The sequence below is a fragment of the Stomoxys calcitrans genome, chromosome 1, assembly GCF_963082655.1.
Source record: "Stomoxys calcitrans chromosome 1, idStoCalc2.1, whole genome shotgun sequence".
Lineage (NCBI taxonomy): Eukaryota > Metazoa > Arthropoda > Insecta > Diptera > Muscidae > Stomoxys > Stomoxys calcitrans.
Window position 1 is genome coordinate 3,672,212 of NC_081552.1, and position 8,028 is coordinate 3,680,239.

Sequence of the window (8,028 nt, forward strand, 5' to 3'; positions counted from 1 at the left end):
ATTTTGGTATCACTTGCAACAACTATGCTAAGTATGATTCAAATCGGTTCATAACCTGGTATAGGTGCCATATAAACCAATATTGGATCTTGAATTTTTGAGCCTCTAGAGGGCGCAATTCTCATCAGATTTGGCTGAAATTTTGCATGAGGTTATTATAACTTCCAACAACTAGCATGAGACGCTTCATGGAAAAATTGTTTAACCGACATTTAACATTACATTTAACGTAACATTTTTTTCTCGCGAGCGTAAGTGATAAATCACCCACGCCCACATCTGTAATCAGCGGTATCGGGCGGAGAGTCTCAGTGAGAGGCCGGGTGGCACCGGCTCCTGCATAAATACTAAGTTCTTATGATGATCCTCCTCCATCCCCTAATTTTCAAAAACGCCAGATCTTGGAGATGCTTACACCGATTTGAGCGAAATTTATGATACACGAAATTGACATAAAATTTTGGGATCGACTAACATGGGGGGACGTCCCATCTCAAAACCCACCCGAACGGATATGTTTACCGACTGGGACAATATGGATATCAAATGAAAGGTTATTAAGAGTAGAGTATGAACTTGGCATAAAAATGTAACACTAAGTGTCAAGGGGATGGTCCCCTACACACACAACAGGACAAAAACACCACACAACAGGACACTTAGCGCTTTGGAAAATATGGATTTCTAATGAAAGGTATTTAATTGTAGAGTACAAAGCTGGCATAAAAATTTATTCCTCGGTGTCTGGGGGTCCAAGAACTTAGGAGGCCGCCCCAGGCCCAAAACCGCCCCAAAAGTAGCTCCCAAAATCAAAAGTGGACTGATCGGGACAATATTGGATTCAAATAAAAGGTATTTGAGAGTAGAGTATGAATATTATATTTAAAACTGGGACCAAGTACCTAGCAAGCCCTCCAAAGCCCAAAACCTCCCCAAAAATACCACCAAAAATCAAAGTGGACCTATCGGGACAATGTGGGACTCAAGTGAAAGGTTTTCGCGAGTAGAATACGAATATTGTATCAAAAATTTTGTCCAAGTAATTAGAGTGTCGCCCCAAGAGTACCGCCTAAAATAAAAAGTGGATCGATCGGGACAATATAGGACCCCAATGAAAGGTATTCGAGAGTAAAGTATGAATATAATATTAACAAGTAAGAGCGTGCTAAGTTCCGCCGGGCCGAATCTTATATACCCTCCACCATGGATCGCATTTGTCGAGTTCTTTGCGCAGTATCTCTTTTTAAGCAAACAAAGAATGATGAATAAGGACTGTTATGCTAATGCAGCTATATGAAGTTATAGTCCGATTCGGGCCATAAATGAATGCTGAATATTGTAGTAGTCATTGTGTAATATTTCATTCCATTCGGATAAGAATTGCGCCTTGTAGGGGATCAAGAAGCAATATCGGGTGATCGGTTTTTATGGGAGCTATATTAAGCTATAGATCGATTCAGACCATATTGCACACGATCCCAGATCGGTTTATATGGTAGCTATATCAGGTTATGTACCGATTTGCGACAAACTCATCACAGATTTTTAAAGTCATATCAAAATACCTCATGCTTAATTTTAGCCAAATCGGATGAGAATTGCGCCCTCTAGCTGCTCAAGAACTCAAGATCCAAGATCGGTTTATATGGCACCTATACCAGGTTATGGACCTATTTGGACAATACTTCGCACAAATGTTGGAAGTGATACCAAAACACCATGTGCAAAATCACTGCCAAATCGATTAGGAACTTCGCCTTCTAAAAGCTCAAGAAGTCAAGACCCCATATAGGTTTATATGGTAGCTCTATCAGGTTATGAACCGATTTGAATCATGCTCAGCACAGTTGTTGGAAGTAATATCAATACAAAACGTGCAAAATTTCACTCAAATCAGACGAGAATTGCGCCCTCTGGAGGCTCAAGAAGTCAAGACCCAATATCGGTTTATATGGCAGCTATATCAAAACATGGACCGATTTACAATCCCAACCGATATACACTAATAAGAATTATTTGTGCAAAATTTGAAGGGGCTAGCTTTACTCTTTCAAAAGTTAGCGTGCTTTTTACAGACAGACGAACGGACATGGCTACTTCGACTTAAAATGTCATGACGATCAAGAATATATATACTTTATGGGGTCTAAGACGCATATTTCAAGATGTTACAAACAGAATGAAACCCCCATCCATGATGGAGGGTATAAAAATAGAAATATTTTGTTTAAACTTTTGCACAGATTCTTTTTTTCCATTGGCAGGTTAAGTTCGAAGATGGGCAGTGAGTTGTGTTAGGCCCCTCGATATCCTTCTTGAAGACGGCCCATATCGGTCCGGATTTGGATATAGCTGCCACATATACCGATCTATCGATTTAAGGTCTAGGCCCCATTAAAGATGAAGATAGTATTCGATTTCGTTGAAATTTGACACAGTGCCTTATGTAAGGCTTTTCGACATCCGTGTCCTTTATGGTTCAGATCGGTCTTTATTTGGATATATCAGACAAAAAGTTCAATATTGAACAGCGACTTGTATTTAATAGATCACTCAATGTCCATGCCGAATTTGGTCCAAATCTGACCATATTTCGGATAATGAGGAAAGGTGGATATCCAGGCGGTGGATATCCAAAGTTCAGCCCAGCCGAGCTAATGCCTTTTTTATATGTTTCTCTTTTTTAATTAGCAGTTTAAAAATCAAATCCACTTATCCCTTAAAGATAACAACAACAAAATATTGAAGTAGGCACATACATACGATGATCGTCATAGCAAAATCAAGTCAGAAACTCGTTCGACAGCTGTTGAGGTTTGTTCCAGCCCAACACTACAATCGCAATTAGAGTGGTTGAATTTAGAGCAACCCCTCCCTGAAAAGCCACATAAATTGAAAGTAATTCGGGGAGTAGAGCGTAAACTCTTTTGTTTTGATAGATTAATCATTTTCCAAACAATGTGACCTTGTTGTATGAAAAAGGTCCATTTCTTTTTGGCAGTAGCGAAAAATGCTCCGTTCACCCAAATTGCATTCCCTCACCAATTAGTTTTAGTTGCGTATTTGCCAAACACAAATTGAAGCTCTGCCGAACTGCAATTGTCGGCCCTTTGTTCACTGTTTTTATTGGCTAAGGGTAACCCCTTTCCAGACGAAGATAACGCACTTTCTATCTTCCGCTTCTATTATCAGATTTGGGTTCATTGTTTTGCTTTTTGTCCTCTTTCAATTTTCATTCAGTATTCTATGTGTTTATGCATACATTTTTTGGTTAAATAATTTGATGGAAATGGTTTGTACATGCTCCTCCCAAAACCTCTGTTTGAGGGCTCTCCATCATTGAGGGATAATTTATGCAAAGTTGCGGTTGTCAAGAACAAGAGAGTGTCAAGTCTGATTGATGTTTGGATTACTTAGATTTTTTTATAAAGAACGAGGTAGAAGTTTTTGCCTAGAAAAGTTGGTCATTCATTCATCAGCGTTCCAAAAACAAAAAAAGCCACAATTGTAATATGCAAATCAGTCATGTAGCATATCGTCGGTAGATATGTTAAGTGAAGGCAGCGTAACAACTCTGAGTTGTGAGAAATCGGACATGTGTGCAAAGGTCTAAGGCTCAAGTGTTTTTTTTTTTTAATGAATTAAAAACTAACGAAATCATACTTTGAAACATACATACTTTAGGTCAAACATTTGTGGCAATCATAACAATCAAGTATAAAAACCTCCCTAACGATTTAGATGTTTTATTCGAGATAATTGATGATTTGAAGGATTTTTGGATGAGAGTTTGGAAAACTGGCCTAAAACTAAGGAAGTATTTATCGATAGTGTCACAATTCTGTGAAAATTGGATAAGTTAAGCACCCAAATTCGGCATGGACATTGAGTGGTCTAATAAATATATGTCACTGGTTAATTTGTAGGAGAAATGGTCTTTTTGGCAACTAAAGGGTGATTTTTTTGAGGTTAGGATTTTCATGCATTAGTATTTGACAGATCACGTGGGATTTCAGACATCGTGTCAAAGAGAAAGATGCTCAGTATGCTTTGACATTTCATCATGAATAGACTTACTAACGAGCAACGCTTGCAAATCATTGAATTTTATTACCAAAATCAGTGTTCGGTTCGACTTACTAACGAGCAACGCTTGCAAATCATAGAATTTTATTACCAAAATCAGTGTTCGGTTCGAAATGTGTTCATTCACCGTAACGTTGCGTCCAACAGCATCTTTGAAAAAATACGGTCCAATGATTCCACCAGCGTACAAACCACACCAAACAGTGCATTTTTCGGGATGCATGGGCAGTTCTTGAACGGCTTCTGGTTGCTCTTCACTCCAAATGCGGCAATTTTGCTTATTTACGTAGCCATTCAACCAGAAATGAGCCTCATCGCTGAACGGTGAATGAACACATTTCGAACCGAACACTGATTTTGGTAATAAAATTCAATGATTTGCAAGCGTTGCTCGTTAGTAAGTCTATTCATGATGAAATGTCAAAGCATACTGAGCATCTTTCTCTTTGACACCATGTCTGAAATCCCACGTGATCTGTCAAATACTAATGCATGAAAATCCTAACCTCAAAAAATCACCCTTTAGATATACTTTGTAGGGTCGGAAATTTATCTTTCGATGTGTTGCAAACGGAATGACTAAAATAATATACCCTCCATTCTACGAAGGTGGGTATAACAAGTAAAAGCATGCTGAGTTCGCCGAATTTTATATACCCTCCACCATACATTGCATTTGTCAAGTTCTTTGAGTGACTTTTTCAATATACATATGAGCAACATCAAGTTATTGATCGATATGGACCATACTTGTCATGGCTGTTAGAAGTCATAGAAAAACACCACCTCCAAAATTTCAAGCATATCGAGTAAAAATTGCGCCCTCCATGGCTCAGAGTGTCAAATTGGGAAATCGGTTTATATGACAGGTATATCAGGTTATCAACCGATTAAGATGTTACTTGTTGGAAGTCATACCAAAACGACCTATGCAATTCTTATTCAATTTCAGCCAAATTGAATAAGAATTGCGCCGTCTAGAAGCTCAAGAAGTCTAATCAGGAGATCGGTTTATAAGGCGGGTATATCAGGTTATCGACTGATTTCGACCATACTTTGCACAGTTGTTGGAAGTCAATCCTCAACGACATGTGCCAAATTTCATATTTCAAGGTGCTACAAACGGAATGACGAAATTAGTATACCCCCAATCCTATGGTGGAGGGTATAACAGGTTAAAGCGTGCTTACTTCGGCTGGACCAAATCTTGGAAACCCAACGCCATGGATTCTAAAGGGCGATTTTTTAGCTATTATCTTTTTGGCAACACTGGTTTAATCAGCTCACGCACGTTTCGTGTTTTGTTTCAATGTCAAACATCTTCAGCTTGGTCTATAATTTAACGAATCGTCTCACAAACGAACAACGCTTGCAAATTATTGAATGTTATCATCAGAATGTGTGCTCTGTTAAGAAAGTTTATAGCGCGCTTCTTCGATTTTATGGACGAAGCTCATTTTTGGCTCAATGGGTACGTAAATAAACCGAATTGTCAATTTTGGAGTGAAGATCAGCCAGAAGCATTGCAAGAGCTACCAATGCATCCACAAAAAGTCACAGTTTGGTGCGGTTTATGGGCTGGTGGCATCATTGGACCGTACTTCTTCAAAGTTGATGCGAATCATATCGTCACTGTGAATGGTGAGCGTTACCGTGAGATGATATCTAACTTTTTTTTCCCCAAAATGCAAGAGCTTGACTTGCATGACATGTGGTTTCAATAAGACGGTGACACATGCCACAATCCACGCGTAGCAATGGACTTAATGAGAGGCGACTTCGGTGAACATTTTATTTGACATTCGGGCCCCATCGATTGACCGCCTAGATTTAACGCCTTAAGAATGTTTTTTGTGGGGCTATGTTAACGCTGAGGTCCGTACAGACAAGCCCGGTTCAATTGACGCATTGGAATACAACATTGAAGCATTTATTCGTGAGATACCGGCCAAATTCAATTCACCTCAAATCACTTTATTACAACTCTATCATGGATTTGGATTGTTTCCCCTATAAAAATATCACTTAATTCCTTACCCATTATCAACAATTAAGACGATAAAAAAGTAAACATTTTAATTTCAAAGTTAGAAATTGAAAGTTCAAAGTGTCTTTCAGAGTATGGTAAAAAAGTATTCCAGATACGACAAACTCTTAGTTAAAAGGAACGTTGCATGATTAAGGAAATAAACCGTGGACAAATCAGGGAATGGGATCTTGAAGAAAGCCGAAAAGAAAAAAAGAGATGTCAATTATGTAGGAAAACCAAGCTTTGTTGCCTTATAAAACATAATAATTACAAGTAACTTTAAAAATTGCTGAAAGTGCAGCCTAAAAAGTCAAAAATATAAACATATCGTATAACTCTATTAAAATATCTCTCTAAATGTGTAATGTTAGAAGCACTTGTTCCAGAATATACTTCAATGACATAAGATATCAAAGGCATCAGAAGAGAACGGGCTAACAGTTTACGTATTTTTAGTGGCATATATCCGTTAATGCTGTAAAGTTTGAGCAGGCCGAAAGTTTAATTTGACATTATCTATATAGAAACCTAATGTCTTAATCGAGCTGACATATCCCAGCATTTCATTCCTTATTACAAGAACTGGAAAGAGTATGCCAAACTTGGACTAAGAGGATGGACCATTTGAGGCGCATTCACGTTCTTGGCACAGTTTTTGAAAGTCATAACGGAACACCATGTGCAAAATTTCAGCCAAATCGGATGAAAATTGAGGCTTCCAGGCGCTCAAGAAGTCAAATCGGGAGATCGGTTTATATAGGAGTTATATCAGGTTATCGACCGATTTAAACCACAGTTGTTGGAAGTCATAACACAACACTACATCCAAAATTTCAGCTAAATCGGACAAAAGTTGCGGCTTGTAGGGGCTTAAGAATTCAAATCGGGATATAATCAGTTTATATCACTTTCTAGACCGGCTGTTGTTTTCGCCATGGACAGACGTGCTTTTTGGGTGCTCCAATCGTTGCTGCTGGCATTTGCTACTTACCGCATCCTGACTAATGTAATTCGCACCACGATGTACGATAGACAATACAATCATTGAGGAGAAAATGCACCGCATTTTGAATTAAACTACAATAAATGGAAAAAACAAAACATCAGCAATCCCTTGACAGGCGGATTGACCCAATGGAATCCTCATCGGCAAGGGCTGCCGCCTCAGTGTACGTGTTCGTCTTTTTTCGTCATGGGAGAGACACATCCCGAAGTGCCTTCTCCGCAAGCTTCTGGTCCGTGCCGGGATTGAAAAGACCCCCAGGGTCCGGGCCTGGTTCTGTTCGGTTTGCCAGAACCGCCTTCATCATCGGTCGGTGTCGGTGAGGTGTAACCGGTGCATGGAGTGGGTATATTTCCGATCTTGCTCTGGCCTCAGTTCACTATTCATACTGGCTATGTCGCAAGGTGCTGTGCGAACTTAGCCAGCAGCGGGTCACAAGCGTCGTCGCCTTCTGCATCATCGTCGTCGGACTATGTAACCCCCCGACCTCTCCCGTACGGAAATTTATGCAACAGCAGCATCCCAGCCCAAATATTGCCAGACCAGTGCCGGGAAGTGTATCGTTCTTGCAGTTAAACTGCAACGGACTTCGTGGCAAGATCGATGAGATCGTGGACTTTATGAGTCGGAAGAGCATATTGGTCGCAGCGATCCAGGAAACAAAGCTGACCATCACCTGCAGCTTGCACAGTTGTCACAGTTACAATGTGCTACGTAAGGATCGCTCAAGGAATGGAGATGTGGGATTGGCCTTCGTAATACAGCATTCCGTGTAATATAGACCTATCTCGCCTGCGTATGGCGCTAGTGACCCCTACATGGAATACATGGGGATAGCAGTCAGGTCTGGTACTGCCGAGATAGAGCTATGCAATGTGTACATACCGCCAGTTGGTAGCTGTGTCCCGAT